Source organism: Phasianus colchicus, chromosome 8, assembly GCF_987193195.1.
Source record: "Phasianus colchicus chromosome 8, bPhaCol1.hap1.1, whole genome shotgun sequence".
NCBI classification, from domain to species: Eukaryota; Metazoa; Chordata; class Aves; order Galliformes; family Phasianidae; genus Phasianus; species Phasianus colchicus.
The window spans coordinates 26,441,402-26,454,022 of record NC_143443.1 but is presented as its reverse complement, the minus strand read 5'-3'; the positions used below and the strand labels follow the sequence as shown (position 1 = coordinate 26,454,022).

General features: G+C 45.7%; 1 long non-coding RNA gene across 2 annotated transcripts; it reads right to left on the bottom strand.

Moving 5' to 3' along the window:
- Positions 1–663: 663 nt before the first annotated feature.
- Positions 664–12,457, bottom strand: LOC149917091 (uncharacterized). 2 transcript variants are annotated; one of them, XR_016468842.1, is made up of 3 exons: positions 12,340–12,457; positions 5,217–7,594; positions 664–2,735 (listed from the first exon to the last, which is right to left on the bottom strand). It is a non-coding gene; the product is annotated as an uncharacterized LOC149917091 (long non-coding RNA). The 2 variants fall into 2 exon arrangements; XR_016468841.1 differs by lacking the exon at positions 12,340–12,457 and having other exon boundaries at positions 5,217–5,519; positions 6,149–8,705.
- Positions 12,458–12,621: the final 164 nt, after the last annotated feature.

Here is a 12,621-nt window from a genome sequence, read left to right as displayed (position 1 = left end):
TTGCAGAAAGGGTGGACTGGCTGTCAGACCAGTGCTTTGTTACCGAATCTGCCTTCAGTTTGGGGTAATTCTTATCTGTCTCCGAGCAAGTCACTCCTTTGTCCAACTTTCCTTTGATTTAATGGGTTAGATCATCTCACACTATCTCCTTCTGGGCACCAGTCTCCACAAACTGCCCAGTTATTTTCCTTTTTTAAACAGAAGGCAGAACAGGGAGCACAAATTAATGTCTTTCCCTTTTTAAAATGTCATAAAGCCACTTAGTTCTACTCCTTGGAGAGCAGAGAGCTGTTTACCTGTAAAAAAGTGCTATGATGAAGCAGGCAAAGGCAGAGAATAATTTGGCAAAAGGTGTTACTAAAAATGTGTCTTTTAATGGCTGGCAATTAGCTCAGGAAGGTGTCGTAAGATCACTTGTCCCAGTTTGAGGGACCTGAGCAAAGATTTTAGCAGTGCTCCAAACATCCTCTCAGCAGAGGAAGCCCTGCTCATTAATAACCTAGAGAACATAAAAGCCTTTTGCTTGTCTTTAGGTGGGGTGGAGAACAAAAGTTGTTCCAGTTGTATAAGCAGGATCCCAAGATAGCTATTTTTTTCCATAAGGAAATATGCAAGTTCAAGGCTTTTATTTTTAATACAGAAGGAGCCTAGGACTATTTGTCATAATGTCAGATGAGAACAGCCACCCTAGGGAGAACAGGGCTCCCTCCAGCCCTGGATCACGATTCTGAGCTGCAGAATGCTGATCCATTTAGGCCAGCTCTCTTTAGCTGCTGCCTTGGATAGGAAGTGAAATAGGTCAATACAGAGAAACTAATGAAAATCCCACCCTTCATTAACATTTGCTTATGATATTGGCTCATCCTGAGTCATGACATAAATCTACCTGGTAACCCACATATTGTGCACAGGATATGTTTGCACTGCAATCAAAGAAACGATCATGGAGATGTTTACAGCAACCAGACGTTATATAATAGCTGTGGCCAGTCTTACTGGCTACATTGGTCACATAATTTAATATTTTCATGCTGATAACATAAGAGTAACAGGAAGCAAGCAAAACCACAGAAGTCCAGTCCACAAAAATCCTTCCAAACAAATTGACACCAATGCTGCTCTTCCACATCAAAACTTCCTTCTGTGTTTCTCACCAGAGAATCCAGAGCACACGTTAGGAGCATCTCTGACCACGCTTCAAAAGTATTTAGGTGCAGAGAGACAAAGCAGACTCTCCAGACAGCGTTTCCAAAGCACATTCCAGGTTAAGAAATCAAGAAGGACATTTTGAGTTTAAGATCCCAGAGAGAGTGGGAGTTGTCTTCTCCATCATGAAAGTGGGAGTCATCTTCTGCCATTGCCTGACTGGTATTCAGGGGCTGGTCTTCTCCAGTTATCCAAGCTCCTAACCCAAGGTACCTCAGGAGATAGCCCATCCCACCTCAAGGTGACAGCTGAGAGGTTAAGGTGGGATAACGTTTATAGGCATCTCTTGACCACCCAAGCATCCTGTGAAAACACTCCACCTGCTCATTGTGGGTTGCAGGAAATGAAACTGGGAAATCCTAAAGACAACTGTAAAGCAGAGTTTTTCCACTCAAAGTTTGATCTATTATTGTAATGAACGTTGCATCCTGTGACAGGAAGGTAGAAAAATAACAGGAAGGATTCCAAGGAGGAGAGGACAAACCTGCAGTCTGAGAGAACGGGGCAAAGAAAGTCTTTGCTAGCTCATCAGCTTCAGCTGAAAAATGGCTCTCAGCTCACCCCCCATAATGTGATTTGTATGCTGTTCAGAGCAATCATTAGACAAGGCAGTTAGCTGGCTCTGTTATGTATTATGCTACAGGTGCAAGGTCTGGCATCCCACATAATTGCTGCATAGATCTAGATTTAGCTTATCATCATTTTTATATAAGCTTTCAAAAGGAAAAGAGGAGCTCAGTGGTTGCCCTGTGCTGGGCTTTGGCAGTGATCCCTGGGCTGGGAAAGGGCTGGGGCTGGCCACAGAGCTGGGCAGTGCTGCACCCAGCTGCAAAGAGCCAGGCCCAGAGTATGGGAGAAGAAAACAATCTTACCACTGGGAAACTGACCCCAATCACCTGCTGGCTAGCTCTCTGAGGGCACCTTTCCCCGGCCGTCCCTGGGCTCCCAGCAGCACAGCACAGCCCGGCCCCAATGGCTGCAGCTCGGGGCAGTGTGTCACGGCGTCCCACTGACCGCAGCTCACTGACCCGGCAGAGTGACCCACACCTCCTTCCAGCCCACAGCAATCCCTACCCCATCATTAACGCCGCTGCGGGGTGGGGCGCGGGGCGGAACCGCCGGGCAAGCAAAGAAAACCAGGGCATCGAAACCGGGCTGGTGGCCTTTGAGTCCTGTGGTCCCAGTGAGCAGCGGGAGCACAGTGCTCACCGAGGTGACTCACTGGAGCTGGGCATAGCTGTGCTGCTCAGTGCCAAGAGCAGGGCAGTGCCAGCCCTCGTGGTGCTGCGTGTTCAGTTGTTCAGCCATCAATCAAACGGACATCTGTGGACGCTCACAAACAGCTCTGAGGTGTCTGGGATGCTGAGAGTCAATGAGCAGATGACGGGCATCTTGATGGCCAGCTGTACTGGAGAAAGAGCATCAGTTCGTGTTTTGGCTCTTAGGTCTTCACGTTTGTAGGCTCCTTGATATTTAAAGCAGGTTCTCCATTGCCTCTGGAGAGTTAAGTTCCCCCATGTCAAATTAAGCTAAAAAGAAAAAACAAAAAAGTGAGAAAAAACTAATCACTGTAAACAAAGGAAATTTTACCTTTTCTACCTTTTCAGACAAACATATATAAATTACTTGGCCTAAAGCTTCACTGCCAGTTAAAGCTGCCAGCAGATGTCACACACAGCAGAATCTGACCTCAGTTCATGAGTTATCATGTCACCTGTCTTAATACCCCTCACACACACTGTACTGACATCACTGCAGCTTTGTGAGTGGTAGAATGATATGTGCAGGACCTTGTCTAGGGGCTGGTCTAAAACCAGTGGTGGTCTGTCAGTTCTGCTGCTCCTCAAGCAGCAATGGGAGCTGCTGTTGGCAGCAGAGCAGCTCCCCTCACCTCTAAGCCAGTATTTAAGGAGTCCCCAAACACAAGGGACTGGTGAGGCACACCAGGGTGTAGACTGAGTCTTTAGAGCCTGTGAAGAACAGTGGCAGAAGCCCAGAGGAAACGATGGAGTTGTTGGGATGTGTTAGTGGTGCTGAGTTCGTGTCTGTATGCACCAAACTGTCCCCTCCAAATCCAACTCTGTGATGGCCCCAGGAGAGTTTGGATTTATACCAAAGGGCACACAGCTTCCCAAGAGATTGTGTCTTCCTTGCTTGCAATTTGTCTTCTTGTAAAAGGGAAGTTATTTCTAGATTACCTATGAAATGAGTCATTGTCCTATTGCTGCTCCAGGAAAAGAAAAAAAAAATAGAAACACTAAGGAGTAAAGAGTCCTGAGCAGCAGCTCTGAGAGACTGGAACAGAATTCAAAACAAAATATCATCAGGAGGGGTCTCAGTTCTTTCAGACAAGGGCCTTAATTTTGCTCCCTGGGGAAAAGTGTTTGTCATGAAAAAACTGCTTACACTTTTATGGCTCCTGCAAGGCTGACTCACCTCTGATACACATATCATGGGACAGAGAAGAAATAATATTTCCCATCCAGCATGAGGCTTCACTGCAGACATTCTCAAAGCAGTTGGTTATTTTTTGGGCAGGCTCTGAAGGGTGGTTACAGGCTGGAGCTTGACCCAGCAGCATTTCTGTAGAGCCAGACATGGACACCAGCAGCTGAGATACATGCTGCTCATCTTGGACATGTTTGATGTAAAGAACCAACAAAACCCAGCACACTGCTTTCTCTTGCACCTGCTGCCATCCCTGTACACAGTGCGAGTGTAATGCCAAAAAGGTTTGAGAGTAATTAAGATGACCAATTTGAAGTTCTCTGAATTCCTTCACCAGTCTCATTTTGAAATCTGTGTTGATAATATCAAGCATGGATGATACAATCACCAAGTTGCCATTTTGAGCAACCTACAGGTTTTACTGGAATCTAACAAATTTCCAAGCACTGTCCTGGAAACCTTTATGCAGTGCTTAGCAAAACAGGCAGGGCCTTTTCCTTGTGTTACCTAAAGGCACCAGAACTGTGTTAACATATGGAAAGCAACACAGCAGTATACCACTTCCCTCACATATTATGGGCCAGGCTAGCTGGATCAGGACCACGTTGCACAGAAATAGAGCACCCTGTGGCTCTGCAAGTCTTTCCCAAGAAACAACCATCCCACACCAACAACATGAAGGTTTCTGGGATGGACAGGTCTTCCTCACCACCACTGAGCAGAATTATGCATTGAAAGCTTCCATCCAATCAGGGAACTGCAAATGAGCTTGGGGAAGATGGTGATTTTTGAAGCAGGGTGTTGTACCTGTCAGGGACAGTGGCAGCCAACCTGTCTGGTCTCACTTAAAAACAGACCAAGAGCCATAGCTGGGCATCCTGTCTCTGACAGCAGCCAGTAGCAGATGCTTAAGAAAGATATAAACTCCAGGAAAGCCTGTAGTCACACTTCCCCAGAAATACCAGATATTTCCTGAACCAAAGATGGTATCTCTGTATTTAAGAGCTCTCAGTGGATTTTTCATTCAGTACTGTCCTGTGTGCAGGACAAGTTCTGTGAAAAATAGCATCATCTTCTGTTGCTGGCTCTAAAAACTGCTACCTGATAGTTTCACCTGATTCTCCTTCATTGCCATTCCTGTGCAATTGCTTCCTCATTGCCATTCCTGTGCCCCCCAAGATGTGACAGACCTCTGTCACACAACTCCCTGGTGTGACAGGTTCTGGAGATCCATCCCGGACCTGGCTGACTTGTCTCTTTGTACAGAAGCTGCTTTGAGCAGTATCCACCTTTGCCAGTTCTGCTACAAACGAACGAGCAGCCATCACAAAGTCAAGAGCCATATGACATAGCTCAGCTTCATGGGAAGAGATGGCTCCAGGAGTCATCCAGGTCCAAGATGACAGTGGCTCCTTTGCTTGTTACAAGCCAGCATGGCCCTGATGAGCCTCCTGCAGCCCTCTTACAAGAGAAACGGAGTTAAATATCATGGAATCATTAAGGTTGAAAAAGACTACTAAGATCACCAAGTCCAACCACCATCCCACTCGACCCACTCTCACCTTGCCCATTAAACCATGTCCCACATCTCCACAGTTCTTAAACGCCTCCAGAGATGGTGACTCCATCAAGTTCCTGGGCAGTCTGCAGCAGTGCCTCACCACTTCTGAGAAGAAATCATTCCTAATATCCAACTTGAATATACAGAAGTTGTTGTGTAGCTGAGCCAGGAAAAACGCTTCTTCATCCTTCTGTTCTCTCAAACCTGGCAAATTGTGGAAGACAATCCCAAGGAGGGACCATGGCTGGTCATGTCCTGCACCAGGCCCACAAAACAAGAAGGAACATGCTACAGCACAACGCTTCTCAAAGCAGTTTTTGTTAAGGAGCAAATTCTGTGTAACCACATAACTCACTGAATATTGAGAATGTTTGTCTATGATGACCATAGATGAGGTCTCTGATACAGACACTCGTGAAGGACAAGTCACCAATGTCTGGAATCTCAGACATCCCCAAGCATCCTCTAGTACAAAAGAGCCCTGTTTGCTGTAACCCAAGCAATGTGTGATCCAGATGCAGGCAACCATCTTTTCTTTCTTCTGTTTTTAGTCAGGCTCTAAAAACATTGAGTCAGGTTTCAAACCAGCATAGCCTCTTGCCATCTTTTTTTAGTGTACGGCAATACAATCACTCAGCACTGGTGCAGTGACACAGAAATCTGCAGCAGACCTCTATCTCTATTGTATACAGAGTAATAATTTGATACTGCTATCTGCAGTCAGATCTGCTATCTGTTAGCCATTTCTCCATCCACGTCCTGTGATCAGACCCATCCCTGCTAACTCTTACGTGGCTCCTCTCCCTGGGCCATCCCTAGCACAGCCTAAAAACATCCGGCTATGCCCTCAGGAAGCCGCAGGAACAGGGGAAAGCATGTCTTGTTGCTCTGCATGTGCATGTGTTATTTTTAAATCATCTCACAAAAGGATACAGTTCCCATCAGTCAGGGCATGCCTGAGCTTCTGTGAGACAAGGCTTTGTATTTCTAAAGGCAGAAAATGTGGCATGCGCTGCTGCCATTGCTCTGGCAATAACCACGTGGAGTGAGTGCTGTAGCATCAAGTCACATGGTAAATAAAAAACATACACTATACAAATTAAACTAGCCCAGAAAAGCTTTTATTTAGATGGTAGAAGTTTTCTTAAATGTTTTCTTTCAGATATTGCTATGTAGAGGCACAATACGCTTGTTGAAGCTGAGACTGACTTAGCTGCTCTCTCCGCTGAGCTGCAGGGCTAGATCCTCACCTGGCTCAACTAAACCCAGAAGAGCCAGGTTTCTACTTGTATTAGATCTGGCTCGTTCCTCTGAAATATCCCCATTCCATCTCTATCCACCCATCTTATCCTGAATGGCATCCAAAAGCTTTTCCCTTCCTTCTTATTGACCTCTTCATTTCCGCCCCCACCCGCTTATTATCTTTGCACTTACTGTGTTTAGCATGGGGATTTTCAAGGATACCACCCAACAGAAGATGTGTCTTCACAGTACGTGAAATCCCCGAGTCAAATCTGGGTGTTGTAGATATGCAAGCAGGTGCAAGGGATAAGGCAGTAACAGCCCAGCAAGTCAATCACCCACAGGTGTGTGTGCATGTTGATTTGCATCCTTGCTTTGTATTTTACAGGGAAAAAGACAAACAGGCTATTCTTTACTAATACTTCCTCAGAGTCCTAACCCACGATGTCAGCCTGCCTCCTTCCTGCTAGCACCAGCATTAGCTTCTCGTCCTGCCAATAACTACCAACTGCCCACAGCCCCCTGCTGAAACAGGTTGGGGAGCTTCAGCAGCTAAATCCTCCTCCAGAGTTCTGAACAAGTTTCACAAGGCACTTCAAAGATTCAGCAGCTGGAACAGTGATACGATGTCATGCGTTGCAGATGAAGTGCTAATACTGTCCATAATGGATTTGCTGGGATGTATTTCATGTTTCCTCCACCTGTTCCCCCTCTGGTGGAGTTCTTGCTTCCCCGGGGTTTTGTCTTCATAACACACCATGTCTGCTTGTGGGGAAGCAGAGCTGACAGTAGCTGTGGTTGGCCTTATTCCTTCGTACCTTACCTTGTACCTTTGTACCTTGTGAGACCGTGTCTTGGATCCAAGAAGAGAGCAGTGATACAGTGCCAACTTTCCCTGTTGCTAATGTAGTACCTACAGCAATGCCCCGCTGTTCCCTGTATGGAGCCCTGTATTTCCCAATCCGCATGGGGAGAAACAGCACAGATGCAATCAGGAAAGCAGTGTGTTCCCAGGTACTCACCCTGCAGATCCTGTGATCAGTGTGAGGCAACCAAGCGAGCTCTGTTCACACCTTGAGAAAAGTCATGTGCCACAGCAGGCACCTACCCCATCACCTCCTGATACCAGAGCAGGTCCTAGGCAGAAGAAAAACAGGCACCGTCTCCCCTGAGACTGTTATGCTAGCCAGCTAATTAATAGCTTGTTGATTGCACTCTTAAAAGTAGTGCAGTTAAAGGAGGACATGCAGCGTATATCTTCTTTGCTTTAAAAGATGGTTGTAAATGAATTTACTTGTTTCATAAAGCAGGATGTCTTGGCTCGATACATTATGTAATTACTCAGACCAGCTGATACGGAGAATCACAACCAAAACTGAGCTCCTGCTCTGCAGCACAGATGAGATTTCTCTTCTCAGTGCCACACGCTCAGTCCTGGTCCTGACGTTCTGTCTACGTACTCACAGTGACGTGTTCCACTGAGCATATAAGGATCTCCTAGAAGCTTGCAGCTGTGAGAAGAAGGAAGGTCTGCACTGTATCTGAGCAAGCAGGCATCCTTCCAAACATGCTCTCAGGCAGCTTGGGGAAAGGGGAAGAAAGGTTGAACATTAAGAGCTCAGGACACCTGGGTCCTCTTTCCTGCTTTGGCCACAGATTTCCTGAGAAAGCTCTGTTTCTGATCTCAGGTTGCTTTTACAAACACCAAAAATTATCCAATGCTTTGTTCAAAGTATCCATATACCACTAAAAATGATGTGAGAACCTGAGACCTTAAACTGCAGTGAGGGTCTGGTACCTTAAACCACGCAGGACCAAAATAAAGCTGCATTACAAGGAGGGCCAAATATCTTCAATTGCATCAAGGCCTGGATTTACATGATGGCTGCAACTGAAACATTTTTGGGGGCTTCTCATCACCGCAACCGCAGGGAAATGGAAGCTAAATTTGCTCCCACTTTAGCAGGAAGACCAATGGGCTGCCACATCTCTACTGGTAAGAGCAGGGCAAGGCAGGCAACATACTGATGTAGCAGGAAAAGAAAGCGAGAAGCAGGCTGTACAGTGTGTCACAACTTATTCATACAGGGCTTGAAGAATCCCCCAGCAGCTCAGCACATCCCTTGCCAGTTCCACAACCACAGGAAGAAGATCAGGGGCCAGGGCCAGTGTACCCTCTGGAACCAGCTTCATCTTCAAAAGAAACATGGTCAAACAGCAGCCTGGATGTAGTACTAGCTGTAATGATCCCAACAAGTTTTTGTTTTCTGCAGCAAATAAGATTTGCTTTTGAAAACAGAAGAAAGAAAGCAGCCAAACACAGAAAAGCAACCTCATTTCTACAAAATGACTCGCATTACTTAATGTGTGTACTTAAGTGCTATATCTGGCATGCCTAGCAAGTCAGTGATTCTCTGCTGACCTTTGTCAACATTCCAATTTTCCATGGGCTCAGCATATCCCTATGAAACCAATAACTGTCAGTTAAACAATTTAATTAGAATCCATTGACCAGTTAGAAAGACTGCAGCTCAGGAACAGTTGTAAAATGAAGTCGTGCTGACAAACGCCAAGTTTTTTTCCAAACCTCGTAGAGTCCTCATCAAAATAAAATGACACCTTTATCACTTTTAGGGTGTGAAAGAGAAGAGTCAGTGGGGAAAAGGCCTGAATATCTTAATGCCAGGGAGCAGGCTTGAATAATTGGATGGAATGGTCTACAGGGAGACTTGCAGTGCGGTGAGAAAACAACACATCCACGTGATTGTCACATCTCCACTCACCCCAGCATGGCCTACAGAAGGGACACAGTGCAATGGCATGAGTGGCGACCACCCCATGGGAACCTCACTAGGATGCCCACCAACGCTGCAATCTGCTGTAGGTGCTCTCAGGCGTTTGGGTTCTGCAAAAAGCTGTAATTAGCTGTCTAGACAAAAACCCTAACTTCCCACAGGATCTTGCTACTTGATTCTTATGTTGGCTTCTTTTGTACTGCAAGAGCCCATGTGTCCGCCTCCCCTGAATACCACAAAGCCATTATAAAGCTGAAACCTCCCTGCAAAACCCTGAAGAATGTTGAATGCTTCTTTCTGTCCTCTTCCTCCTGTTTACACAACACAACGATAAGATCATTAGTAGTCATTTAACATCTGATTTGCATGTTTGTTGTTGCTGTTGCTGTAATATTTTTGCCTTTTAAAATTCCAGAACTTGGCTTTCCAAGAGTGACTGAGGTTGTGTGGGAGAGAAGTTTGCATCCTTGCCAGCGCCCCAAGGATATGCTTTATATCTGGACTATTTAAAATCTCCTTCACCATCAAATGCGTTACAGCTACCATCATTTTTATCTTGTTGTTTTGTATGACCTATTCTTGTTATCCTGCATAACCCTAGTTTAGCAATATCAGGTTGGACATTAGGAAAAAATTCTCGTCAGAAAGAGCGGTGAGACAGTGGCACAGGCTGCACAGGGAGGTGGGGGAGTCACCATCCCCAGGGGTGTTCACGAGAAGTAGAGATGTAGCACTGAGGGACATGGTGTGGGCAGCATGGTGGGGTGGGTTGATGCTTGACTGAAAATCATTGAAAAGCTTGGTACAAGCAGAGAGCCTTCCCAGGAATCCTGATCTGGATTACACCAAACCACTTACTCAGCCATACCAGACTGCGTGGTACAGCACTGCGCCAGCCCTCATCTCAGAGACAAACACCTCCTGCCACGAGGAACCTACATGAGGCGAGTGCTCGATGTGTAATCAAATCTGCAGTAAAACAGAGCTGACAGTGCCTCACGGAATCCTATCGGCCCTGAAGCTGCTTGTCAGGTAGAGCTGTTAACTGAAGGGATGACTTGTATCTGAAGAAGCTGCAGTCAGACGCCCACAGAACAGCAGCTTGGGAGTTCTGTGCCTTTGAAACAGATCCTTCGTTAACCATGCACAGCAGCACCCACAGCTGATGTCCTCTGCTGCCCAATGCATGACAGACTGAAGGGTCCCAGCTATGGTACCCCAAGGAGGTTTGCCCTGATGAGGCAGAGATCCTGTCCCTTCTCATTGTGTTAGGACAAGTCATTCTGCTCCCCCAGTCACGCCTGGAAAACCTCACCCTTCATTTTATAATTCAAAACATTTTCAGTGTTGTGGAGGAGGGTTTGCTGATACTTCAGCAATGAGAAGATAACTGCTTAGTGATCTTGTAACTAGGAAGCAGAGTTCATTGCAGAATGGGGAAGGAGCTCATCACAGTATGGGAAAGGACAGAGAGGGAGGTGCACACTTCCCCCTAACTCCTGTACTTTTTTTGTGTTACAATTTAGTAGTTTAAACAAAGCTTCTACCACGATCTTGTGATACAGGGTGTATTCCAGACAGCCCATCTTCCTGAGAATCAGAGCAATATCTAACACCCTCAAGAGTGAACAGCAAGAGCACAAGCTTCTAGTTGACAGGACTGAAAAATGTAGGCAGTAGGAAGCCTCAAAACAGGGGTGATTTTCCCATATGGGAAAAATTAGCACTTACCTCCAAAGTTAATGCTTCCTGGCCCACATATTGTAAGGCTGGGTATTACCATACTACTCAAGTATCTGTTCTACTCAAAGCTGTGGTTGAGGTGTCTGGATAGTGGCAGACCAGAGAAAATGCTCAATTCTTTCACCACTATCACTTTAGCAGGAGCCACAGTGGCACCTCCTCCATCCCACACAACTCTCATTGTACCCATTCCTTGTAGCAAGCTGGGATTTGCTTTGCAGTGCCTCCATCAGCAGAGTGCCCAGTGCTTTTGTTGCACCCAGCTGGTTTCTTTCATCTGGGGATAACACTCAACTGCAGCAGAATGACAAATAGATAAATAAGCAGCTGTGTTTTGTGGTGGAATTTAGTGTCCCATCCTCTCCCTTCTCTCAGTTTTTTGTATGGAAAAGAGCTGTCAGAAATAGGTGCTGGAATCTGGTCACTCCATCCAGCACTTACATCTGCTTTATTTTGGAGTACTGCTGCATTTCATCTCCAGAAGAAGGTCAGGGTGCCTAAAATATTTATACTTGGAGCAAGTAAAAGTAAAACCAGTTGTAGGTAATTCTTAATCAGTTTCACTATTTGTGCTGGTTATGCTTTTTGCTAGGGAGTTATCTTTCTCTTAAGGGAAATTTAAGAGAAGAAACACAAGGCTGTTAAACATATCTTTTCAATCCAACTGCAAAAATTGTTTGTGATTTCTTGCAGTGACATAAAGCCATGCTCCACTGGATCCAGACTCCATTATAAGGAGACAGTAGCAAGGGCTCACCTTGAAAGCAATTAATCTTATCTAAGGCTTTAATTGTAAACTGCATGAAATGATAATATGCTAAACTCAAGGGTGCTTCATTTGCTGCTGAATACTTTAATAGGATAAGATTTGTGTCGCCTTATTGATCTCTGTTGACATAAAACACTGAGTAGACAAGCAGAGGAAAAGACCACATTTCCTTTGATAAGGGCTGTGTCAACTACTTCCCAATAGCCTGAAAACGGGGAGGAAGGGAACGAAGATGTTCCCTTTGATTCAGAGGTGTGGGCTGTGCAAAGGTCCCCTTTCTTTAAGATAGAGGATTTGTAGGCTATATCCTCCCCTTTGATATTCTCCCTCGAGGGTGAGAGCCCATCTGAGCAGGGAAGAGGGGGTCCACCCTCTCCTTAGCCATGGCCACACATCCCTCCAGTTGGCAATGCTACTTTTGGAAGGCAAGCATATAAGGAAATAATTACTTTCTTTTTTTTCCTCACAGCATTACTTATTTGACAACTCATTTTTCCAAACTGACTCACTTTCCATCACATCAGACCTAATGTTGGCTTCAAGGAAGGAACAAGACCAGAGTAGACTTAACTTACATCTGCCTTAAGATGATGCGAAGCTGCAAATCCTATTGTCAACTCTGTAAAGGCTGTGCCCACTTCAGGAACTCAGATGCCCCAGGATGGGGATGAGGAGCTCTTCAAGAGGGGCTGCATTGCCTGAGAATACAAACCAGAGGCCATCATTGTGCCATCTAGCAAACAGCAGGGAGAGAGCTGGGCAGTCATTTCTAACTGAGCAGTGGAGGGATGTAATAAAACCTGCGGGGGAAGTCCATTCATTTGCACACATTCATTCTCTCTCTCCTCTCCCTCTTC